Source organism: Macaca thibetana, chromosome 13 (genome assembly GCF_024542745.1).
Source record: "Macaca thibetana thibetana isolate TM-01 chromosome 13, ASM2454274v1, whole genome shotgun sequence".
Lineage (NCBI taxonomy): Eukaryota > Metazoa > Chordata > Mammalia > Primates > Cercopithecidae > Macaca > Macaca thibetana.
In genome coordinates, this window is record NC_065590.1 from 82,683,026 (window position 1) to 82,710,927 (window position 27,902).

Sequence of the window (27,902 nt, forward strand, 5' to 3'; positions counted from 1 at the left end):
AGAGAGAAAGGCACGTCAAAAGCCAAGACAGGCTGGAACTAGGCCTCTTACACCAGTCAGCGAAGTTGTGAGTGCAAAGGAAAAGTTCTTGAAGGAAATTTAAAGTGCTACTCCAGTGAACACACTAACAGTAAGACAGCAAAACAGCCTTGTTGCTCATATGGGTAAAGTTTTAGTGGTCTGGATAGATCAAACCAGCCACAGCATTCCCTTATGCCAAAACCTAATCCAGAGCAAGACCCCCAACTATCTTCAATTCTATGAAGACAGCGAGATGAGGAAGCTGCAGAAGTTTGAAGCTAACAGAGATTGGTTCATGATGGTTAAAGAAGCTGTCTCCATAACATAAAAGTGCAAGATAAAGCAGCAAGTGCTGATGGAGATACTGCAGCAAGTTATCCAGAAGATCTAACTATGATGAAAGTGGCCACAGTAAACAGCAGATTTCAATGTAGATGAAACAGCCTTCTATTGGAAGAAGATGCCATTCAGGACTTTCATAGTTAGAGAGGAGACATCAATGCCCAGGTTCAAAGCTTCAGAGGACAGGCTAACTTAACTCTTATTAGTGGCTAATGCAGCTGGTGACTGTAAGGTAAAGACAGTGCACAGTGACTATTCCAAAAATCCTATGGCCATTAAGAATTATGTGTAATTTACTCAGCCTGTGTGCTATAAATAGAACAATAAATACTAGATGACAGCATGTCTGTTTATAGCATGGTTTAATGACTATTTTAAGCCCACTGTTGAGACCTACTGCTCAGAAAAAAAGATTCCTTTCAAAATGTTACTGCACCTTGCCACCCAAGAACTCTGATGGAGACAGACAAGGAGATTAATGTGTTTTCCTGCCTGCTAGCATAACATCCACTCTGCAGCCCATGGATCAAGGAGTAATTTTAACTATCAAATCGTAGTATTTAAGAAATACATTATATAAGGCTATAACTGCCATAAATAGTAATTCCTCTGATGGATCTGGGCAAAGTAACTAAAAACCTTCTAGAAAGGCTTCATCATACTGGATGCCATTAAGGACATTCGTGATTCATGGGAGATCAAATATCAACATTAACAGGAGTCTGGAATAGATTGGTTCCAACCATCATGGATGACTTTTATGGCTTCAAGACTTCAGTAGAGGAACTAACTGCAGATATGGTGAAAACAGCAAGAGAACTAGAATTCGAAATGGAGCCTGAAAAGTGACTAAATAGCTGCAATCTCATGATAAAACATTAATGGATAAGGAGATGCTTCTTATGAATAAGCAAAGAAAGTGGTTTTTAAAGATGTTATCTACTCCTGGTGAAGATACTGTGTGAACACTGGTGAAATGACAACAAAGGATTTAGAATATTACAGAAACTTGGTAAAGCAGTGGCTGAGTTTGAGAAGACTAATTCCAATTTTGAAAGAAGATATACTGTGGGTAAAAAATGCTATCAAACAGCATCACATGTTACAGAGAAATCTTTTGTGAAAGAGCCAATCGATGCTGCAAACTTCATTGTCTTAAGAAATTGCCACAAGCATTCCAATATTCAGCAACCACCATCCTAATTAGTCAGCAACCATCAACATTGAGGTAAGACCCTCTACCAGCAAAGATTATGATTCACTGAAGGCTCACATAATTGTTAGCAATTTTCAGCAATAAAGTATGTTTTAATTAAGGTATATACATTATTTTTTAGACATGCTATTGCACACTTTAGATAGACTATGGTATACCATAAATGTAACTTTTATAAGCACTGGGAAAGCAAAAAATTTGTGTGATTCACTTTATTGCAATATTTGCTTTATTGTGGTAGTCTGCAACTGAACCCACAATATCTTGTAGGTATGTCTTATCATTTTTATAAAGTTTGATAAAATAAGTGGGTCAACAGATAATTTAGGCATAGATACATATGCAGTAAAACCTTTTTTAAAATCAAGAGCATAACAGTCAAAATTCAGCATAGTGTTCACACACTGGGGAACAGTGCAGGAAGAGGAATACGTTGAGAGAGGCTTACACAGGGAGTTTCCACAGTATTGGTAAAATTCCATTTCTGAGGCTGATGTACATGACACTGCTTAGTTCACATTAACATACTAAACAATGTTTTTATATCTACTTTTATATGGAGGATAACACATTTTTATAAGATGATTAAAGAGATTGGAGAATATTTTATTTAAAATGTTTTATTTAAATATTTAAATATTTTATATAAAAATAACTTAAAATTTTAATTTAACCTTACTTCTTATTAGCCAAAATATATTGATTGTCTTGATTACCTAAAGAAATATTCAAGAAAGTGCTAGTTACTACATAAATTTAGAAAATAATTTAGAGTTTATTTTTTAAAACTTTACTGTTGCCAGGTGCAGTGGGCACATGCCTGTAATCCCAGCTCTTAGGCAGGCAGACTGCTTGAGCTTAGAAGTTTGAGACCAGCCTGGGCAACATAGTGAGAACCCATATCTACAAAAAATTAAAAAATTAGCCAGGTGTGGTGGCGCACCCCTGTAGTCCCAGCTACTGGGGGAGGCTGAGGTGGGCGAACTGCTTGGGCGTGGGAGGTCAAGGCTGCAGTGACCTGAGATTACGCCACTGCACTCCAGCCTGGGTGACAAACTGAGACCCTGTCTTTACTTTAAACTTGCTAAACTTTACTACTTAACAATCCAATTACTTGTTGCTAGTCTTCCCCAATCACGTGTCTTGTCAGCAAATTGTAGTTAATATCTCTGACAGCTACATTAAGTTCCAGTGTTCTTCCTAAATTTTAATTATAATGAATATTTTTTGAAACGACAGAAGGAGTAACAAGAAAAAATTAAATGGTGAAGGCATAATAATTCTAACCAAGATTAAACTACCTGATAAGGAAGGAATTCTTGTATTCTGACCTCTGGTAAACAAGGAGGAAGGGGCCAGGGGCAGTGGCTCACGCCTGTAATCCCAGCACTTTGGGAGGCCAAGGGAGGTGGATAGACTGAGCTCAAGAGTTCACGACCACCCTGGGCAACACGGTGAAACCCTGTGAAACCCTGTCTCTACTAAAAATACAAAAAAAATTAGCCAGGTGTGGTGGTGTGTGCCTGTAATCCCAGTCCCTCGGAAGGCTGAGGCAGGAGAATTGCTTGAACCCAGGAGGCGGAAGTTGCAGTGAGCCGAGATCATGCCACTGTACTCTAGCCTGGGCAACAGAGCCAGACTCCACCTCAAAAAAAAGAAGAAAGAAAGAAAAAAAGAAAGAAAGAAAGGAGGAAGGAGGAGATGTTTTCCAAAGAATGACCTCTAGAGGAATCCCGATCAATAAAACTGTCAGAAAAAAACATTAAGATGTTATGGATCTGACCAGATGCAGTGGCTCATGGCTGTAATCTCAGCACTTTGGGAGGTGGAGGTGAAAGGACGGCTTGCAGGCAGGAGTTTGAGACCAGCCTGGTCAACACAGTGAGATGCCATCTCTAAAAATTTTTTTAAAAACTTAGCTGGGCATGGTGGTACATATTTGTAGTGCCAGCTATTTGGAAAGCTGAAGTGGGAAGATGGCTTGAGCCCAGGAATTGGAGGTTAAAGTGAGCTCTGACTGTACCACTGCTCTCTAGCCTGGGTGACAGAGTGAGGTTCTATCTCAAAAAAACAAAACAAAACAAAAAAAACAAAAAAAAACAGAAGATGTTAAAGATCTATTAAATCCTTTTCTCCTGGTATTGTTAAAAATGTAGTTTCACTGACTCATTAACTCTTATAAATGAACAGCATTAAAAAAAAACTAAAACTATAGAATTGTATAAAGCTTCCCATGTAAATTGCATGCATTTTAATATTCTATTTTTCTAGTAATTTTATGACAAATCTTTACACTACTATTTACATACTGTAAGATAATAACATGTACTGAAACATTGAAAACACAAACTACTTGCAGAGAAAATCAGTTTGACTTGATGAAAACTGAGGTACAGAATATTGTGAGGTAAACAGAATAGTTTTATTTCAGTAATTCACACTCTATGCATATCATATAAATTGCTATGAATGCAATCCAAAGAAGATATTTACTATGAGAGTAATAACAGTAAGAGGCAATAAGGTTTAGAGGATGGAAATTAGAATAGGGCTTGAGAAACAAGCACAGGAATAAATACTATCACCGAAAGAAATTTCTATCTAGAAAGAAAGCAAGAGGATGTAAGTTCAAACACAGTGACAATATAAGTATATATATCTCTGGCCCAAGGAATATCCCAATTAATGCCATTGTCAGGACTATGGCCAAATAAAGTAATGAAAGCAAAGGCATACACAGTATAAGTAACAAGAAACTAATAACGAATGGGAAACAAAAAACATCAAAATTTCATTGCAGACAGGCGCAGTGGCTCGAGCCTGTAATCCCAGCACTTTGGGAGGCCAAGGCACGTGGATCACTTGAGCTCAGGAGTTTGAGACCAGCCTGGACAACATGGCAAGACCCCGTCTCTACAAAAAATACAAAAAATTAGCAGGGCATGGTGGCACATGCCTGTAGTCTCAGCTACTCAAGAGATTGAGGCAGTAGGATGGCTTGGGCCAGGGAGGCAGAGGTTGCAGTGAGCCAACATCACACCACCACTGAGCTCCAGCCCAGGCGACAGAGCCAGACCCTGTCTCAAAAACAAAAACAACAACAACAAAAAACATAATCTCAATGCTGCCCCCAAGAAATGCCCAATACTTTGATGAACTTTTGAGACTGACAGACTAAAGAAGGGAATGGGGAATATACAATAAAATGAAATTATAAAACTGAAGCTACAGGGCTCTGCTTTATTATAATAGCACTAAGTCTGAAGCATATAAAAATGATTAATTGGCTGGGCTCACGCCTGTAATCCCAGCAGTTGGGGAGGCAGAGGCAGTGGATCACCTGAGGTCAGGAGTTTGAGACCAACCTGGCCAACATGGTGAAACCCCATCTCTACTAAAAATACAAAAATTTGCTGGACATGGTGGCTCACGCCTGTAATCCCAGCTACTCACGAGGCTGAGGCACAAGAATCGTTTGAACCAGGAAGCAGAGGCTGCAGTGAGCCAAGGTCATGCCATTGCCCTCCAGCCTGGACAAAAGAGTGAGACTTGGTCTCAAAAAAAAAAAAAAAAGATTAACCATACATAATAAAATAGTAAAAGGGCTGTATATAAGTTACAAGATATTCCAAATTAATAGTTTAGGGGAAAAAATATAGTATATTTAAGCCATAGTTAAGCCTCCAACTTGTGGGGCTTTCTGCTTCCCTATTTGCCCCACTGTGTAAATAAAACTTTAAAAAATCCTATCTGTAAGGGCCTAAATCTGAGACACTCATCAATCCTTCCCAGAAAATACTTGTAAATACCTTCCCACTTTAAACTGCTACAGTTTTTATTGCTTTGTCACAGTAGACACTGACTATACTGAGAGAGATGATTTGCCATTTATGTGATATATCTGATATCTTCAAATATTATATGTTATACTATGAAATTTATAATAAAAGTATGCCGGTTTCACCAAGTAGAATAACATCCCTTAATAGGAAGATACTATATTTTGTGTTTCAGAATGTCCAGTATATTGGAATACAGTGATAAAACCACTTTTACCCCAGAGAATATCTGAGTCATATGTGTACATCATTCCTTATATTCCACTTGCCCATCTTGGTAAATTTCCACATCACTATCAAAATTGACAACATCATTCTTACAATACTAGATTGACAATTTAGGCAAAATTAGTATGTCCTCTCTTGTGTTGTCTCCAACATTAAATCACACAGTTCTGTCAATTCTCTCAGCAATCTCTGAGAAGTCTCAATTCTCTATTTGGATTTTGTTTCTATTTATAAATCTCTGTCCAGGTCCTCATCTCCTGTGCTTGGGCTTAGCAACCACTCTAGTCCATCATACATGTAAAACTAGATCTTTAAGAAATGATTTTTTTTAACTACCAATTGGGTACGAGCTTGACTATCTGAACGATGAGTTCAATAGAAGCCCAAATCCCAGAGTTATGCAATATATCCATGTAACAAAACTGCACATGTACCCCTTGAATCTAAAATATGTTTTAAAATTTAAAAATAAGAAAAATTTAAAAGAAATGTTTTCATTTAATCTCTTCCTTCCTAATTAACTCCTAGAAGAACTTTTTCATTTTTGTTTTTTTAATTCTCCAGCTAAACAAATTCAAAATGTACGCAAGGCTCTTTGCCAATTTCTCCCTGTCCTTCCTTCCCCAAGCCTCTCATAAGGCCTGTGGTACTCTACTTATCAGGCTTCTCTGCCAACTCCATATATACGCATAGCATGCAGACTTTCTTCAAATTTTTATCAAAATTCATATCCTTTAAGAATACTTTCCTAAGTTCACCCTGTTCTGATCATTTCTCCTTTAAAATTTCCTGATTTATATGTTACATAATAATTGTTCATATGCTTTCATTTTTTTTCCATTCTGCCCTTAAAGATTCCAATATAGCAATATATTCCTGGCCATAGCAATGAACGTTTCTTTTATAACTTGTTACTATTCCTTATAATAATTTCAATTTTTTATAGCTAATTTCATTTACAAGAATGCTGAATTTTCCCACTGAAATTAATGACTGACTTGGTTAATTTTACATGTCAATTTAACTAAGCCATTGTACCCGGATATCTGGTCAAACATCAACTTGGCTGTCTGGGAGAAGGTATTCTTTAGATGAGATTCACATTTAAATCAGTAAACTGTGAGTAAAGCATATTATCTTTCATAATATGAGTAGGCCTTATCTAATCAGCTGAAGGCTTTCAAGAGAAAAAGACTGAGGTGGCCCAAGGAAAAAGAAATTCTGCCTCAGGACTGCCTTCAGAATCAAGTTGTAACCCCTGATTCTGGGTCTCCAGCCTTCCAGCCTACTCTACAGATTTCAGACTCTCCAGCACCTACAACCACTGAGCCATTTCCTGAAAATCTTCCCCAGCCCCAGCCCCTGCCACAAACACAAACAATACTCCTATTGATTATGGTATTCCAGATAACCATTGGCCAATACACTATTCTCCAGTTTAAATTCTTGTTTAATGACTATAGAGGATCCAAGATAAGCCCTTATGTCTCGCAATTGATTCATTCGTTTAAAAACTATTTGCATGTCTGCTGTGTGCTACATTCTGAAGATTCAAAGTTGATTTAACTGATGTCTCTGTTCTCAAGGATTTGAGGGAGATTTAGTTGAGAAAAGAGATAATTAAAATAACATGTAAATATCATAAGGTTATGAGCTCAGGATACTACTCATGGAAACAAAGAGGAAGGATGTATAATTGAGGTTCCTGTACCAACTGAACCCCACTTCCCATAGGTAAAACCCTGTTCATCACATACTGACCCTTGGAAACCAATTATATACCCTAAGCATATAAAGTAAAAACACAAAAGCACAGTATGTAAAAACAAACGCAATATAAATATTACATTGTTAATATTCCTTTTGGATTATTTCCTTACACGAGCTGAACTGGCGAAGGAATCTTAAAATAGGACTTAGAATATTGAAGAATCTTGTTCCAGTTTGAAAAGCCAAATGGATTAACAAGGATTGGAAAGATACACACAAAACCTCACAGTTCATAAACCTCAAGCATACCAGTTAAAATGAATATTGTAGAATAGCATAAGTCTTTAATTCTTTGAAATGTAATAGCACATTAAATCATAAAATCCTTATTTTGAAATCATCTTAAGTATACACAAAAATAATTAAAATTTAAGTTTATTTAAGAATACTTTCAATTAATTTGCTCTAGCCTTTGCACTTGTAAGTATGCCATCTTATATTACTAAATATAAAAATTCAGGATCTAGGTTTACAATGTGAAACATAACCTCTAAATTAAAACATCTAAAAAATCACTAACTTAAACCTGATAGTCAAACCTTAATCAAATCGTACAAAATGGTAAATAAAACAAAGTGTTTTTTTTGTTTTTTGGTTTTTTTTGGCTTTGGTCCTATATTTAAATTAGGAGATTTCTTTAATTCCTAGTAGTTTGAGAATTTCATAACTTTGTGAGACTACTATGCTAAGGACTATTTTATAAGAACTGCTGTCAGTATTACTGTATGGCATTTTATTCTTTAGGTTAAGTAATCAGAAAAACATTTCCCAATATTAACTAAACCGATATTAAATGAACACGGTCTTATAATTTTCCACAAGTATTCTATAAGATAAATTTGCTTTGCTTTCTAGAATCACTGAATGAATCTTGGTGTAGCCAGCCTCCATTTTTACAGATGCCACAAGTTGTGATCTACCCAACGATACTGTAGTTTAATCCTTGTCAAATTAGCAGGGGACACAATGGGGTTCTTTTGGTATCACAAAACCAGTAAAACTTCCATCTCCATAAGCAGGCACACAATAAATCTTTGTTAAATGAATAAATGAAATGCTCACAGGTCTGAAATTCTTATAGTCTGAAATCTCATGATCTCACTCCTGAAAGTTCACCTCAGCACAGATGCTGTCAAAGATAGATTTTCCTCTGCAACTACAGGGGCTTCCACATACAGTGTGAGAACATACACCATATACAGCAAAGACATGAGACACATTAACACTTCACGAAGTAATTGAGGCAAATTATCAGAGATCTCTATTGTGCCCATAAAAGCTTTGTATTCAAATACTAATACCTGCTTGCCTAGTTGAAAGCTCAATAACCTCTGTGCAGAGGTTGGAAGGCTAAAAGGGCCCTAAGAAATCACTTAGGACATCAAAAAAGCCTCATTGTGTCCCTTGCTGATTTGACAAAGATTAAACTACAATATCATTGGGTAAATCACAACTTGTGGCATCTGAAAAAATGGAGGCTGGCTACACCAAGATTCTGTAATTGATTCTAGAAAGCAAAGCAAATTTACCTTAAATACTCTTTTGGAAAGTATGATACTTCAGAGGTCCTACAAAAATGGTTTTTAACCTTGTTTAGGTGATAGAAAGCATCAAGACTCCAATAAAGCTACAGATACTTCATCTCAAAAGAATTCCCACATGGATAAAACTTTATATATAATATCAGGAGATTTAATGAGCCTCTGTAGTCGTCCATGAAACTCATGTAAGAAACTTCCGTTTTGTAAATTTAAATAGAATTCAATACATTGGAGATGTGCTAATAAGTTTGAAAACAAAGCAGTATTTTCTATCTAATTCTTTTGATTTTTAAAAACAAGTTATGTTCTATTTATTTTAAATTTCAGACAATAGCAAAGAGGAAGAGGTGATTTCACAACTATCAAATAGAAACATGGTTTTGAAGAACTGAAAAATACTAGCTTAGATAACTGAACTGCGCTGGTAAGTCAGAGTTCCAGATAAGTGACAATCAAACCATTATTATTACATAAATGTCAATCCCAATTCTAATAAAACAACTATAAGAAAAATATTTATTTAGAATCCCAAAGTTAAACAAACATTTGGCTCATTTAATTTTCTTCAATGAGACAATCCATTTAAAGATAGGACTTTAATAAAAACATAAAACTAAGTATAAGCAGTTACATCACTATAATGGCTTAAATTCCTGAAATATTAAACATCAATCATGTATTTTAAAAGTGAAACAGTCTCATCACATCCTAATTTATAATTAAGATTGGTTAAGTATGTTGAAACTACAACATTAATTTGTTCAGTATTTGTATTTCTAAGGATAAAATTTTAAATGCTTTTCAAATGTAAGAGGAAAGAAAGCTCAGAGGCCTAACTTATCGTAGAGAAGGAAAGAAGTAACAATTACACAATTCTTTAGAGGTTAATTAAAAACAGGCAAGTAATACTGATGTTAAGGTTTTTACAAACCATCTGCACAACAAACCAAAAGGATGCTAATATCTGCTCTTGTAGTTTAGTTTCCGATGTACATCTTTTGTGCAAATTTCTCCCAGGATGTCTCTTGTCTAAAGGGGGTCCCCAGGGAACCAGCAAGAAGAAATTCTATGATTATGTTCTGATGCAATGAAAGCAAAGACCTTTCTAATTCTGAATTTGAGAAAAATAATGACTCTGCCCCACTTGTGACAGCAATACCCCCATCAGGAACATGAAAATAAAATGGCTATAATTTCTGGTATATTCCTTTTGTTTTTTCAGTTGAATGATACCTAATTTTCTTTTTTTTTTTTTTTTTTGAGACAGAGTCTCGCTCTGTCGCCCAGGCTGGAGGGCAGTGGTGCAATCTCGGCTCACTGCAACCTCTTCCTCCTGGGTTCACGCCATTCTCCGGCCTCAGCCTCTTGAGTAGCTGGGACTACAGGCACCTGCCACCATGCCCGGCTAATTTTTTTGTATTTTTAATAGAACTGGGTTTCACTCTATTAGCCAGGATGGGTCTCAATCTCCTGACCTAATGATCCGTTCGCCTCGGCCTCCCAAAGTGCTGGGATTACAGGCGTGAGCCACGGCACCCAGTGCGATACCTAATTTTCTTAAAGTTTTTTTCAGTAAGTTATGAAATCATAAATTAAGCATGTTTTATTATAAATTACAAATTACTGTTTATTGAATTCACAAAAGGAAAACATTTAAACAAGCCTATGTAACATATTTACAGCAACATGAATTCTGGATTCTTCAATGTTCCACTTATAAATTATTATACTTAGGAATTGTGAATCTAGCACTGTGTTTACTTGAATAACTGTACATTTCCTTCACGTAAATTACACTGTGAAAGGGATCAGGAAATGAGGCAAATACCAGGATCTTAGTACACAGTAATCTTTATAATTCTAATTTATCTTCTATATTCTTATTTCTGTTTATCAAAGAATGGTACACTTCCTAAAAATTGCAAAGATAATCAGTAGAAGAGTTAAGTTAGAAGAATCTAGATTTAATGCTTCTCTCCTCTTCAGCTGTTTTAGTTTTCTAAGAAAGGCTACTTAAAGCTAAAGATATATAATGGGTGAGGCCTCACAGGGCAGACTTTGTATGTGAATACCTGTACGCATGACAACAGGAATTCAAAGAACCAGGGTTTCACTCCCAAGACTTGCCACTAACCTGCTTATGTGACATCAGGCATATAACTTATAAGGGACTTAGTTTTTGCCACCTGTAACATAAGGATGTTGAAACATGATCTCCAAGGTCATTTCCAATTAAGATACTTGCGTAAGTCCACATTTATGTAAGTATATGAATAACAGAATTACAGTAAATCCATCTGAGAGTATGGACATAGGTATACGTGTAGGAAGGGCAAAGGAATGTGTAAAAAAATAAACATTCAATGTTTACATTTGAAGTTTCCTTTCACAGGCAGGGTTTAGACTTTCCATAAAGAAAGGCCCAGAAGACCCACTACTCTCATACAAATCCACAGCACCCTCCTTTTATGCCACTGCTATACTAATATCTACAAGCAGTATAACCTAAGAGTGTGCTTCCCCCGCAATATAACCATTCTCATATCCAATCCAAGGTAGACTGATCCAGTCTATCTCAATGAGGGTCGGCAAGCTTTTCTGTAAAGAGTTTAATAAATATAGGTTGCCTTTCCCTTCTCAATAGTGCCATCCATCAAGACAGTGCTTGCTGCCAACCTTGACTTCTAACAAATTACTCACTCTGGCCTTCTGACAAGAGTCAGTCCTTGACTCTTCTTGATCCTGGCAAATAAACTTCTGGTACCACTGTATCACGTTTTTATTGCTACTTAACTCCTTTTTCCCTCATTAATTCAAAGCTACAACTTCACGACTTCATCCATCTTGAACCCCAAATGTCAGTATTACTATCACTCATCATTGGCCCAGAAAGATGGTAAGAAAATAGAAACAAAAGAGAAGGGCACAGAGACAGGGTGGGTTCAGGTGAAAGACAGGTGAATGGTAGTATTACCTCCCCTTTCTAGACTCTAAAAAGGAACCAGGTGCTACCTTACTGTTGATTTAAATTAAAATGTCTACTTCCGTGGGAACAGAGAACATTTCACTTTATGCAAAGTGCTCCCTAATGAAAGAACTGTTGTAACAGGGGGGGAAAACCCTCAGTAAGCTTTTTTCTTATGCTTTTATCTAGATCACTCTGCTTCCAGCTGTGAAACTGACTGATGTTTTTAAAGCTCCCAAGGAGCCTCTATAAGAAACCATGGTTACTGGTTCAAAACAGCATCAAAAAAAAAAAAAAAAAAAAAAAAAAAAGGAGGTGATAACAATTTGAAGAGAAAAACAGTTTTTTAAAATTTTGTCAAATGAAGCTATAGCAACAAGGAGTAGGCTGATGGCTGGGCAAAGGCTTCAACATGATAATGTCTCTAAGAGCCATTAGGGTGCTTGATCTCTCAGCCCAGAAGGCCCAGCACCTCAAGGGATCATTTTACCTTACCCAAGAGTGATCCCCCAAAGCTAATTTAGTTATTGACTATGGACGATGTCTTATAAACTCAACTAATATTCTCGTCACAAGGTCACTGAGTTTGCTTTACACAGAAGCTTACTTGGAAAAAAATTAAGAGCACAAGGTTGCTTAATAAGTATATGAATCTGAGCCAAAACGGTACCTATCATTTTAATATAAAGCTGCCTAAGTCATTCTTACCAATCTTTTTCAAAAAGTTTCCATCAAATGCTCATCTTTTCAAACCCTTTAGTGACCTTGTCAGTTATTAAATAATTCATTCCTTTCATACTTGAGAACCTATCATATTTCAGGCACTGTATGAGACACGGGATATATCACAATAAAGAAAACAGACAAAACTCAAGCTTTTATGAAGCTTATAAACTAATGGAGAAAAGAGACACTAAACACATAACTGCAAATTGTGTTAATGTGCTAGGAAGGAAAAAATAAAAGGTATTTACTGGGATTTCAAGAAAACTTTCTTTAATTTTTCAAGAGATCAAATCCTCACAGCTATTGATGGTGGTTTTCAAGAGATCAAATCCTCACAGCTATTGACGGATACATAGAAATGGTGATGGATTCATCATACTCTCTACTTTTGTATATATTTATAAATTCTTAAAATAAAAATTTAAAAATGAAAGAAATAGGAAGAGACCTGAAAGATAAGTAGGTGTTAAAGGAGCAAAGCACGTCAGAGAAGAGTGTTCTCTAGGCCAAGAGAAGAGCAGATGCATCAACTCGGAGAACTGGGGAGCTTGGCATATTAGAGGGATTGAAGGAAAGGTTTGATAGCCTGGTCTCTAGAAACTATTTTTTTAAAGCCCCACCAAAAACTAAAGAACTGTCACATCCACAAGCTACAGATGGCAGATATTCCAAACAGTAATAATGGAAGCTAACTTTTTGAGCCTTCACTAAATGCCAAGCAGTGTGCTAAGAGTTACTGTACTTTATTTCATAGATGTCTTAGAACAATCTGTGAGAAAGATACATTTTTTCCTAGTTTGCAGGGGAGGAAACTAAGGCACAGAGAAATCAAGAAACTTGCCTAGAAATGTCTGATTGCAGAACCTGTACTTTTTCTTAACTACAATCGTAAATACTGCTTACCACATGTCCAGGTGACATTAAATTCTTGGTCCATTTCCACAATTAGCTTGGCCTTTGTGCTTAAATTATTTCATCTCTTGCTCATTTCACAAAATGGAACAGGAGTAGATTTTATATTAAGGTCTTCCTAGCTTTTAATGTATCTTTCCAATTATGTTACTACTTTTTTCATACCAGAAGTTTATACTTACAGTATTTTATAGATCATATGATATAATTTAGGCGAATATCTAAATTTTGATAATTTATTAATCATTCAACAAATACTGGTCATCTTCGTGACAGGTGCCCCACTAGGTGTTAGGAATACAGCAGTAAGCAAAACAGTTCAAAATCTCTGCCTGCATGGCATTTATAATTTAGTGAGAAGAGACAGACAATTAATAAAACAAATAAGCAATATAGTATGTTAGAATATGGTAAGTCCTATGGAGAAAAGAAATCAGGAAAGGAGCAAAAGAATTGCTGATTTCCCCATGCCAATCATGAGCAGGAATTTGTTGGCACTAAGGCAAATAAAGACAAGCAATGTCTGATTCCCTGCATTGAGCTGACTACAGTTTGGTAAACACAAATATGAGGAATTCTACAAAAGACAAACAAAGTGCCATGGGTCCACATAGGGAAGAGCTGTAAGGCAGAAGAAACTGAGTTGCAACCTGGATTTTACTCTCTTAAAAACAAAAACACTAAAAAGAAAAAAAAATTCCCAAAAAGAATGTGAGACCTGTATATTAAATCCACATTCCTAATTTTATAAAACCTTATTGATAAATATTTTAAGAAGATTTGAAAAAATAGAGACACATACTATTTTCCTATTTGAGAAGACTATAATTAAAAACATCAAAGTTATAAGCTTAATACAAATCAAATAACTATAACATGTTTTAGAAACATAATCTTATAAGAATCTCTACTACAATTAAAAAAGTAAATGTAAGAAAAGCCAAGGAAGTCTTGAGAAATGGGAGTACTGAAAGTAGATATGCTCTCATGATTATGAAAAGATACCAGTATGCTTTTCTCATTTGCTTTTCCTTCCACTGACTTCCCTCCTATTCTATGAGTAGCATCCATATCTTTGGTAAAGTTTAAAAATGAAAAGAGAAAGAAATAGTTAATATTTACCTTATGAATTAAAGAAAGAATTTTACAGTAAGATAAAAGTTTTTGAAAGTCTGGTTTTCCCAAAGAAGGAATTTGTTAGACACTAATATATTCTGGCCATGATTGAAATAGTAGGATTATAGTTTCTTCCATAGTACAGAGCAGATATCCCTTCTGCTCATGACAGTTAGAACATGGGGCCTGTCAATTAGGGTAGAAAGATGATATAAATTAGAAAAAGTATAAATTATATCCCCAAACACCTGATTCTGGACAAAGGATTGTGGGATTAAAAGGTGAGACAGAGATAGAAGATGCAAGTGACCAATACTCCCATCATCTTTCAGGCAAAGGCTGCAGAAGAAAAGAATGTCTGAGGGAGTAAGGAAATCTGGGAGCTAGAACAGTCAGCTTCACTTCCCACTAAGACTGTACAAAATGACTGCCTTCCAGGAACTTCCCTGCCACATGTGCACACACACATTTTCTCTCACACACACACAGACACACACACACACACACACACCACCAACTTCTTTCCTCTCCCTATGCCTACTCAACAGAAGCTGGAGATAGCCACACCAAAATATATGCACAGAAACCAGGAAGGTTGAGGAGGAATGTGAGATCAGCTCTGGCATCTCCCTTATTTCTCATGTACCATGGGAGGTACTAGGAAATTTCTGTGTGCTCTGAAGTAGTACGGGAAAAGTAACTTAAGATACAGAATGACGAGTTTGCCAGCGGGGCAAAGTAATTCCATAGCAAGAGGCCTGGAAGAGAGAATACCTGGCTCAGGGGGCCAACCCAGACCTCAGGCTATCTGTGACACCAGGAAAGATGGCCAATGAATCCCAGGAGTCAAAAGAACAGGTCTCGGGTAATACCGTTTGCTAGTTTACTAGTTGTGAACCTCAGTGGCCACAGTTCCAGGGAGAGGCCAGTAAGAAACCAGAAAAGATAGTACATAGACTGAGGGTCTTGGTGTGCTTCCACCACTACAAGTTCACACGAGCCAACCCATAAGTCTAGATTCTATTATGGGCAGGTCTGAGGAAGAGATAATATTTGAATGAATAGTATCCAGAAGCTGAAATATCCAAACAGAACAATTTAAACTATTGGATAAGACCCAGTTTACCAGATGGGAGTTAAGTCTGGTACTCTTCCTCAGGCCATCCAGTGACCAGGGTTCATCAAAAGGAACAGATAAGAAAAATAAAGAAGCTATATTTTCTTGCACACCTGAGTATGAATAAGGTGTGATCCTACTACAGATTTCATGATGATTATTTTATCTGAGAATTGAACAGAAATACTTCGCACATTAGAAACCAATATCACCTTAAGATTAACAGTGGACATTCAGTTGAAGATGGCAGACTGAGCCCATTCATCTACCTCTTCTCCTACTAAAGACCTCAGGTCAGAAGGGCAGGCCACAAAACAACTGAGTGAAAAACCACCAGTGATGGCCAGTACAACTCTAATGACAAGTAAGTGTCAGCCACAGCATTTATCATGAGTCTAAAGTCTTTGTCTGATGGCTTATAGTGTGAACTTTGAAATGGAGATAATAGCAGGCTATAGACAATCTCAGTGGAGAGAGGGGGTGGGGAAAGGAAGACAACTCAGAACTAATCAGAACTCTTCCAGCAGAAAAATTCCTTTCCTACAGCAGAAACTGAGGGACACGGCCCTGCTATCAGCCTTGTCTCTGCAAGTGCATGATAAGAAAAATGAGTCCAGGGACGGTAGCTCAGGGCTGTAATCCCAATGAGACCGAGGTGGGAGGATCGCTTAAGGCTGGGAGATCCACACCAGCCTAGGCAACATACAGAGACTTCACCTCTACAGAGGGGAGGGGAGGGGAGGAGGGAGGAGAGGGGAGGAGGGAGGGGAGGGGAGGGGAGGAGGGAGGGGGGGGAGGAGGGAGGGGGGGGGGGAGGAGGGAGGGGAGGGGAAGGGAGGAGGGAGGGGAGGGGAGGAGGAAGGGGAGGGAGGGGAGGGGAGGAGGAAGGGGAGGGAGGGGAGGGGAGGGTAAAGGAAAGCCCACCTCTCACTCACCACAGCAAGCAGGAAGCCAACTACAGAGTCCCATGGTCAGCCACGATGCTCAGTGGGTAAGACAGTATTTTGTAAAGGGGAATAATGATCTGTACAGAATTACACCAGTTCCAAGATTTCAAAGGCTATCATTCAACTATCAGCATCAAAATAATTTAAGGTGTTTATGTGCCCTACTCTAGACTTACTGAATCAGATATTTGTCCATGGGACCAGGAACCTACATTCTACCTGGGCCGCTAAGCAATGGTTATATACATTGAAGTAAGACAACCACTGATTGTGACCTTTACTTGAAAATACTGTAAAGAAGAAAGCTAACAATCACTGGCCACTTAATAAAAACCAACGGAGGCAATAAGGTGAAGAAGTAGAGACACAATGACCCAAAGAAAATACAGTAAGGCAACAAAAATAAATAAAATTTTCCTAACTTTATTGGTATCTTGAGAGAGATTCAAGAGGCCAATATATCCACAGAACAACAACAACAAAAAAATCTGTTCTTATAATAATCAAGGAACAAGAAGAATTTTGGAAAATAAAAATTGTTTTCAAAACGAAATAATATGACTTTCAGTGAATGTCAAGATGGAATAAGCCCTTTACAGCCTATCTCCCTCACTGATTACAACTAAAAACTCTGGGCAGAATACTAAAAGCAACTTCCTGAAAACTGAAAAGTAACAATGTCAGGTATGTTGGAGAAGAAAGACAAAATGTGAAGAATAACCAATATGAAGGTAACTTTACTACTATTTTTTTTAATCCTTTCTTTATCTACCACTCTGACTTGAGGGTGGGCAGAGTCCCAGAATTAGGCAGCAGACATACATGGCAAAACTCCAGGAGAAACCCCCTCTTTCTAGTGGGTATAAAACAAGCATCTGTGGGCTACAAAGTATGTGGTTTGGAGCAGTATGAGGGGAGTCCCCAGTTTCTTTACTCTTTTTTTTTTTTCTTCTCTGCTGACTCTGCCTCAAAGCCAGTCTAAGTCATGAAGCTGCACTACTGAGGCAGCACATCTGAAAGCCTAAAAGAAACCTGTCCTTCTGTCCTGAGAAATGGGAAAGGGGCCAGAGTAGTAGGAAGAATATGGGAAGAATCTTCACTATGTATTTCTCTGGGGCATAACAGTGGGGGAAGGGGACACTAAGACTCGAAGAGAAAGAAACCCCTGCTACCAGTGAAAGGACTAGGAAAAGAGGCTCCTGGGGGCCAGAGAGCATAAGGAAAGTCTCTGAGAGGACAGAGATCTAATTCCAAGTTGCATATGTGTAGAAAAAGCACAAAGAAATATAAAAGCTGGCCAGGCATGGTGGCTCACGCCTATAATCCCAACACTTTGGGAGGCCAAGGCAGGCAGACTGCTTGAGTCTAGAGTTTGAGACCAGCCTTGGCAATGTGGTGAAACCCCGTCTCTACAAAAACAAAAACAAAAAACAAAAATTAGCTGGGCATACTCTGGGGCTGAGGTGGAAGGATCACTTGAGCCCTGGAGGCAGAAGTTGCAGAGAGCTGGGATTGTGCCACTGTGCACTTGCGGTCCCAGCTGCTAGGAAGGCTGAGCTGGGAGAATCCCTTGAGCCTGATGGGTAGATGCTGCAGTGAGCCCAGATCATGCCACTGCACTCCAGCCTGAGCGAGAGAGGAAGATATTTGTCTTAAAAAACAAACAAACAAACAAACAGGCTCAAGCAATTCTCGCACCTCAGTCACGCGAGTAGCTGGGACCATAGGCGCGGACCACAGGTGCACACCACCGGCCCAGCTAATTTTTTTTTTTTTGGAGACTGAGTCTCGCTCTGTCTCCCAGGCTGGAGTGCAGTGGCATGATCTCGGCTCACTGCAAGCTTCACCTCCTGGGTTCAAGGGATTCTCCTGCCTCAGCCTCCCGAGTAGCTAGGACTACAGGAGCCCGCCACCATGCCCAGCTAATTTTTTGTACTTTTAGTAGAGACGGGGTTTTTCCATGTTGCCGTGGCTGGTCTCCAACTCCTGAGCTCAGGTGATCCACCTGCCTCAGCCTCCCAAAGTGATGGGATCACAGGTGTGAGCCACCACCCCGGCCCCAAATGAATCTTTAAACTCAATGCAATCGTAATTAAAAATCCTTCATATGTTTATTTTTTAATTTGATGAATATATTCTCAAGTTAATTTGGAAAAATATCAAAGAATAAAACAGTTTTGAAAAACTAATAAAAGAACACTTTAAAGCTACAATAACATTAAAAATACATAATTACGCCATGACAGATAATTAGATCAAAGGAACTTTAGTAGAGACAAAGAAATATACGTGTATGTGAAAATGTTACACTGGGTAAACTATACTTTGAAATCTGGGTAAAAATGAAACATTTACTAAATGCTATCAGAACTAATCTAGATTTCTACATATCATTTATAAAAATTATGAAAGATTAAATATTTTAAAATATTCAAAGAAGATGAAAAACCAATAAACACATGACAAAGTCAAAAAACTGTAACTTAACTGACATTCCTTTTTTAATCATTTAGATTGCCATTATGTTAAAAAAAAAATCTGTGAATGTAAGTGTCTGCATTCACTGAGATGTATCAAACATTTAGAAATTTCTACACTAAAAAAAGAGAAAAAATGTAGAGGAAAAAGTAGGTCTGAATACTTAAACATTTCAAAACTTCTATACATAAAAATATCGCAAAGTAAAAAGGCAAATAGAAAGGGTAAATGTATTTGCACAAAACATGACGAAGTTAATATTCTTAATATATTCAAAATTCATATGCAATAGTATAAAAATTGGTAAGACTCCAATGGATAAGTGGATAGAGAACTCTAAATACAACAAAGAAACAAATTAAAATGAAATGCAATTATCTACATGCCAATTTAGCAAACACTAGGTGGAACACCCAATGGGATAATGTGGTGAAGCAGACATGCTCACTTGCTGACAATGAGCAAAGGTTGACACAATCTTACTAAGGAGCAATCTGACATACTAAGAAGAAAGAACCTTAAAAAAAGCCGACAGTATTATTAAAATTTGGGAAAGTCTTCAATTCTAGCCTCACATTTGACAGCTGCATTACAAGAAAAGTCACATACCATTTTGAGCACCGGTTTCTTCAATGTAAAATATCAATACCAGTCATTAATTCACAGAGTTGTAATATTTAAAAGAGAAACAAAGCCTGCAAAAATGTCTGAAAAACTGCAAAGCACAGGGTTGCCCAAGGGTCTGTGAACTTTAGGAAATTTTTGAAGATCTTCAAACTCTGACTGAACATGTGTGAATGTTTGTGAAAAGATCTACACAGATTTAAGTAGACTCTCAAAGGGGCCCTGATTCAAAAGAAAGCTGAAAACCACTACAGGCATGGAAAATAAAAGTAAGAATCTTCTTCCCAGTGTCCAACTTGTTTCCTGACACACTATAGGCCCAAATTAGGAATTCACTGTAAAAATTCAGATAGTATTTAAGATGATATTCAACTTACCCTGTTAATTTCTAAGCCCCTCAGAGTAGTATTTAGTGATTTCTGAGGAGATTAACTCATTCTCTGATGTAGCTGTAATTGGAATCTGAAATTAGGAAAACAGTAAGTCAATCAATTGGATCTACTTGGATCAATCACATGAAATTAATGCAGTCTACTTTGGAAAATGGGTGGGGGAGCAGTAAGTAAACTTAATATATTTAAAGTACTATTCTGAATTCATTAAGATATGCATAATTGGCCGGGCGCGGTGGCTCAAGCCTGTAATCCCAGCACTTTGGGAGGCCGAGGCGGGCGGATCACGAGGTCAGGAGATCGAGACCATCCTGGCTGACACGGTGAAACCCCGTCTCTACTAAAAAATACAAAAAACTAGCCGGGCGAGGTGGCGGGCGCCTGTAGTCCCAGCTACTGGGGAGGCTGAGGCAGGAGAATTGCGTGAACCCGGGAGGCGGAGCCTGCAGTGAGCTGAGATCCGGCCACTGCACTCCAGCCTGGGCGGCAGAGCGAGACTCCGTCTCAAAAAAAAAAAAAAAAAAAAAAAAAAAAAAAAAAAGATATGCATAATTAATATATAAACTACACTGGGACATTTCTCTTGAAGCAAACAAAAATAAAATTGCAAATATTTTAATAAAATGGAATACAGAAAATTAACATTCTACAAAACAATTTTTTTATCTTTTGAAAAATAGTTTTTTAAAAAATTGACATTTAGTAACTATATTTATGGGGTACAGTGATATTTCAATACATATATAGAATGAGTAATAATCAAATCAGGGTAATGGCATATCAATCACCTCAAACATTCATCATTTCTTTGTGTTAGGAACATTCAAAATCCTCTCTTCTAGCTATTTAAAAATACACACTAAATTCTTGTTAATGATAGTCACCCTACATTGCTACAGAACACCAAAACTTATTCCTCCTATCTAACCTATAATTTTGTAACTGTTATCCAACCTCTCCCAATACCTGCCTCCCAATTACCCTTCCTGCCTTTAGTAACCACAATTATACTCTCTACTTCTATGTGCTCAACTTAGTTTTAGCTCCCACAATATGAGTGAAAATGTGCTATATTTGTCTTTCTGTGTCTGACTTAAATATTTAACACACTGTCCTCCAGGCTCATCCGCGTTGCTCCAAATGACCGAATTTCATTCTTTTTTATGGCTGAATAGTATTCCATTTTGTATATATACCGTATTTTCTTTATCCATTCATCTGTTGATAGACATTTAGGTTGATTCCATATCTTGGTTACTGTGATATGCCGCAATAAACAGGGGAATATACATATCTCGTCAACATACTGTTATCCTTTACTTTGGATAAATACCTAGTAGTGGGATTGCTGAAACACACGGCAGTTCTGTTTTCAGTTTTGAGGAGTATCCACGCTGTTTTGCATAATGGTGGTCCTAATTTACATTCCCACAAATAGTGTATGAGTGCCCTTTTCTCCACATCCTTGCCAGCATTTATTGTCTTTTTGATAACAGTCATTCTGAGGTGAAATAATCCTCATTATGGTTTTGATTTTCATTTCCCTGATGATTACTGATGTTCAACATTTTTTCATGTTGGCCTTTTGCATATTCCTTTTGAGAAATGTCTAGTCAGATCATTAGCCTATTTCTTAATTGAATTATTGGCTTTTTGCTGTTGAGTTTCTTACTTATTTTGGATATTAATCTCTAATCAGAAGAATCGTTTACAAACATTTTCTCCCATTCTTCAGGTTGTCTCTTCACTCTGTTGATTGTTTTCTCTGCTGTGAGGTGTTTTAGCTTGATGTAATACCATTTGTCTATTGTTGCTTTTGTTGCACCTGTGCATTTGAAGTCTTAGCCATAAAATCTTTACCCATATAAATGTCCTGAAGTGTTTCAGATTTTACATTTAAGTCTTAAACCATTTGGAGTTGATTTTTGTATACAACGAGAGATGACGGTCTAGTTTCATTCTCCTGCATATGGATATCCAGTTTTCCCAGCGCCATTTATTGAAGAGGCTTGTCTTTTCCTGAATGTATGTTCTCGGTGCCTTTGTTAAAAATCAGTTGGCTATAAATATGTAGATTTATTTCTGGGTTCTCTTCTGCTCCATTGGTCTATGTGCCTGTTTTTATGCCAGTGCATGCTGTTTGGGTTTCAACTGCTTTGCAGTATATTTTGAAGTCAGATAATGTGATGCCTCCAAAGTCCTCTCCCACACCTCAGGAATTCTTTGCCTATTTGGGGTCGTTTATGGTTTCAAACAAATTTTAGGATCTTTTTTTATATTTTGGTGAAGAATGTCATTGATATTTTGATAGGGCTTGTGTTGAATCTGCACATTGCTTTGGGTAGTATGGTCATTTTGACAATATCAACTCTGTTAATCCATGAACATGAAGTATGTTTCCATTTTTTGTATGTCCTCTTCAATTTATTTCATCAGTGTTTTGTAGTTTTTATTGTAGAGATCTTTCACCTCCTTGGTTAAATTTATTCCTAGGTGGGGTTTTTTCGTAGTTATTGTAAATAGAATTGCTTTCTTTTCCAGGCTAGTTCATTACTGATGTATAGAAATGCTACTGATTTTTGTTATGTTGATTTTGTATCCTACAACTTTACTGAATTTGTTTATCAATTTTAAAACTGATTTTAAAAAAGTAGAGTTTCTAGATTTTTCTATATATAAGATCATGTTATCTGCAAACAGAGACCATCTGACTTCCTCTTTTCCAATGTAGATGCCCTCTATTTCTTTCTCTTGCCTATTTGCTCTGGCTAAGGCTTCCAGTACTATGTTGAGTAAGACTGATTAAAATGGGCATCCTTGTCTTACTCGTTTTCTTAAAGGAAAAACTTTCAACTTTTCCCCATTCAGTATAATGTTAGCTGTGGGTTTGTCATATATGGCCTTTAACTGTATTGAGATATATTCCTTCTATGTCTAATTTGTTGAGAGATTTAGCATGAAGGGATGTTAAATTTTATCAAATGATTTTTTTCTGCATCTATTGGGTGATCATACTGTTTTGTACTTCATTCTGTTGATGTGATTAATCACTTTTATTGATTTGCATATGTTGAATCATTCCTAGGAAAAATCCCACTTAGGCATGGTGTATAATCTTTCTGATGTGTTATTGGATTCAGTTTGCTAGTATTTCGTTGAGGATTTTTGCATCTGTGTTTATCAGGAATATTGGCCTGTAGTTTTCTGTTTTTGTTATATATCATGACCTTGGAGCTGAAGAAGCTGGCAGCCCGAAAAAACCCATAGGCCCAGACTCCCCTACAAAACCAACCAGCCAAACAAAACAAAATCCTGTTCTCTCTAGGCAAAAAATAAGGAAAGAGACAATCCAGACAGAGGCCATTATACCTAGCCAAACATCACCAAAAACACAAAAACAAAAGTAAAAAACAACTCTGTGTCTGTAGCTCCCACCCACACCAGCAAAGGTGAGGTAGGGAGCCTAGATGTCTGTTCTCCTCTAGCTGTAATAAGGCATTCAATTCTCCCGACAATGGTGATGTCAGAGAAGGCCAGTAGGGAGCCAGTCCCTGCCATGTGATAATGAGACCTCCTTTTCCACAGGGTCAGTGAAGACCACATGGAGAGCTTGGACCTTCACCTAGTAGTAACAAGGTACCCTTCTCTCTTTCTGCCATAGGCTGTTTTTGGAGAAGCCTATTAGAGAGTCAGGCCTTTCACCATCACACCGTAAAGAGACTATCCCCTGGTGGAGGATATGTGGGGAACCATAATGACATATTCCTGCCCCTGACAGCCAGGAAGAAATCAACGGGGGCCAGAACTCCCACCCACGACCAGCAGTAACAAAGAATCTCTCCCTAAATTGAGTGTCAAGAGAGGCAAAGTAGAGAACCTGGACTTGTATCCCGACAGGATAGTAATGAGGCTTCCCTCCTTCTCATGTAGGGGCAGGGCCAGAGGACGCCAACTAAATCAGAATATTTAAATAAGACCCAGAGCATCAGCACGTAATACCAAAAATGTCCAGGTATCAAATAAAAATCACTCATCATACCAAGATCCAGGAATATCTCAAACAGAATGAAAAAAAGACAATCCACAGATGCCAATACCAAGATGATGGAGGTATTAAAATTATCTGAAAAACATTTTTTAGCAGCTGTCATAAAAATGACTCAAGGAGCCATTACAGACATACTTGAAACAACAAAATAGTTGAGTCTCAAAAACCAAGCAAGATATAAAGAACATACCCCAAAGAAAGAAAAGATATAAAGAACCAAATGGAAATTTCAGAACTGAAAAATGTAATAGGTGAAACAAAAGATGTAGTGGATGGATGCAACAATAGAATGGAAGGGACAGAGAAAAGAATCACTGAACCAGAATATAGAACAATAGATATTATCCAGGCTAAACAACAGAGAGAAAATAGCCTGAAAACAAATAATTAGAGCCTCAAGACCTATGTGACTATAACAAAAGATCTATCTTCTGCCATGGAGTCAAACAAGGAAAGAAGAAAGTGGGCAGGGCTGAAAAAGTGCTCTTAGAAATAAAACCAGATAACTTTCCATGTTTGGCAAAACATAAATTTACAGATTCAGGAAGTTGAGTGAACCACAAACAGGATAAACCCAAAGCAATCCACATTGAGGCATATCACAGTTAAACTTCTGAAAGCTAAAGACAGAAAATGTAATAAAAACAGTAAGAGAGAAATGATAATTTACCTATAAGAGAAAATAATTCAAATGACAGCAGACATCTCATCAGAAACAAAGGAGAAATGAAAGAAATGGCACAATATTTTTTTACTGACGTCCACACCTGATCATCTGTGTCTATTTTTGCATCTGTTTTTTCTCTTGTTCCTGGCTCTTGGCATGTCTGGAATCTGGGGACTCAATGTCAAACACCGTATCATTAAAAACTATAAAGGATGTGAAATTTATCTTCAATTGAAGAGTTTCTTTACTTTCTGGTTGGCAGTGGGAGCTAATCAAATCAGAGATCAAGCTAACTTGAAGCTTGTTTTCAATCTTATTAAGACCTAGTATACTTCTGGTTCACTCTTACCGCTAGGATGCAGTTGTTCAACCTAGGGTGTTTACCAGGACGCCGCTATCTCTAGCACCATGAAACTGCCGAAAACTCTGCTGAGCTTCTTAGTTTGTTAGCAGCCACTTTCTGCTCAACTTTCCTGCTTATTGGTTTGTGTTGCTTACTAAACTGTGACAACTCTTAAGGGAAACAAGGTTCAGACTTCTAAGCTCACTTCTCTGTGACTGTCTTAGCCACTCAAGCTCTAGCTACCTTGGTAACCATGAACTCCAACAGTCTCTCACCAGGGTTTGGGACCCCTGGTCTAACTGACCTCCCTGAGTGAACCTGTCTTATATGGCAAAGGTGGATTAACTCCTTGAATTATATAGCTCTTTCAATATCAAACTCTGTTGAAAAAGCATCAATGATTTCTCATACAGAAGAATAAAGTCCCACCTCATTAGCTAACTCTACAAGTCCACTCAGAATTCTGTCCTTATAAATGCCTAACTTCCTGCCTTATTCTCCAGTCAATTCCCACTGTCAGGTCTTTCCTCAGATAAATCCCTCTTCCTGGAGTAGCACTCCCACCTCCTGGCTCCCAAGAGAATCCATATCCTACTAAACTTGCAAACCCCAGTTCAAATTCCTCTAAAAACTCCATCAAGCAACTTGTTTCCCCTCTCCCTTACTCATTAAGGTATGTGAGAACAGGTTCTGTATGTGTATGTTTAAATTCTTTTTTAACTCAATATTATTCTGTTGCTCATTTAAAAAAAAAAACTAATAATAATTTTTCAGTACCCACGACACGCCAAGCTTTTCTAAGCACTGGTTTTACAGCAGAGAACAAAAGAAAAGATACAGTCCCTGTTGTCACAGTGCTTACACTTAGATGAAATGAATATGAACTATTCAGGTATTAATTTAGCATAACATATCAAAATTTTCCCTGTTGACCAAGTAGGTTGTCTTCAGCTTTTACTATGACAAGTAATCGTATTGTGAATGCAGCTCTAAAATAGTTTTTTTTATTCTTTGTTTTATTTACTTAGGGTCAATTCCCAAGAGCAAGATCATTAATCCATGCCCTTAGATATGTTTATGGCTTTTAAGATATACACTACCATACTACCTCTCAAATGAGTTGTTCCAATTCCAAAAGCAATGCATGAGTATTTGATTCCCTATGGACTTCTTTATTATGGTTACTCAATAAGCATAAAAAAAGTTATTCACTATTGTTTTTAATTACCAATGAGGTTGAACTCTTTTCCTTATGAGCTAATGGGCATGTCCTTTATTAATGTAGTTGCTGGAATCTTAGTGTCGTAAATATTTTCATAATACAATAATCATGTAAGGTCATATCTGTGTTTTCCACTTTGTTATTTTTCTTTTTTGTTTTAATTGTGTTGGTTTTCTTCATACAGATGTGCTTAACTTTTTATAATCACTTCTTTACAGTCTTCTTACTTTAGAAGATTACTATTCTTTGCAGTTTCACTAGTTTTTCCATTTTAAAAAGGTCAACCATAACATTTGCATATGAAAAGGCTCTACACGAACTTTCCTAACTGCTATCTGATCATCCCAAAACTTATTTTTTTTTTTTGAGGCGGAGTCTCGCTCTGTCGCCCGGGCTGGAGTGCAGTGGCCGGATCTCAGCTCACTGCAAGCTCCGCCTCCCGGGTTTACGCCATTCTCCTGCCTCAGCCTCCCAAGTAACTGGGACTACAGGCGCCCGCCATCTCGCCCGGCTAGTTTTTTGTATTTTTTAGTAGAGACGGGGTTTCACCGTGTTCGCCAGGATGGTCTCGATCTCCTGACCTCGTGATCCACCCGTCTCGGCCTCACAAAGTGCTGGGATTACAGGCTTGAGCCACCGCGCCCGGCCCCCAAAACTTATTAAACAATTCTACCACTGACAGATTTTATGCTTGCTCATTGTATACTAAATTACTAAACTAGATTTTCTCAATACTAAAGATACTTGCTTTTCTTAAAATAATTATTTTCAGGTTTCTGAAACTAGAAGTATCAGAATCAAAATCCAAAAAAATTTGCCAGTAGCCAAGCAAAAGAGTAAGTTGTGAGGTACGTCACTGCCCACCCATGTATAAACCTATAGAAAATACATTCCCAAGGAAGGTATCTGTCAATCCAACTATGACCACAGCTGAGTTAGCTGCATAGGTAAACTCAGATGTAGTTGAATTTTAACTTAAATCTGAAAGCATAACTTGCTCGAAAATGTTTTCAGAAAGACTGAACCGTGACAAGGCACTGAAATAAAAAGCTATTGTGATGCAAAAGTTGTCTGTTGCAAGCCAAGCAAGGGCAATTAAAAGCAGTAAAAATTGCACAATCTCTCAAAACAGATCATAGAATAATCAGAGCTGGAAGACACTGGTGGGACTAATTTGCATTTTACAAAGTACTATCACCCAAGTACTGGATATCAATCTGTCAAAAGTTTCCAGCTGACTCAAAAAGGAAGTTATTTAATTCACGGCTTATCTATAAAAAAACTGAAACCATGAGTTCAACCAGAAAGAAAAGCAGTTAAATTCTACACATTTCTCATATGACTCAAAATTATACTGGCAATTATAATGTGTAAAGAGACCAAGAGGC

General features: G+C 37.4%; 1 protein-coding gene across 9 annotated transcripts in view; it reads right to left on the bottom strand.

Moving 5' to 3' along the window:
• The window catches only part of NCOA1 (nuclear receptor coactivator 1), a 279,136-nt gene that overhangs the window by 172,408 nt on the left and 78,826 nt on the right, over positions 1–27,902 (bottom strand). For 8 of the 9 annotated variants that reach the window (XM_050753579.1, XM_050753581.1, XM_050753585.1 and 5 more), the window contains one exon: positions 20,220–20,304. The exons of the other annotated variant lie outside the window; for it this stretch is intronic. The gene's annotated coding sequence lies outside the window, so the exon portion shown is untranslated. The remainder of the gene's footprint in view (positions 1–20,219; positions 20,305–27,902) is intronic. 9 annotated transcript variants of the gene reach the window in all.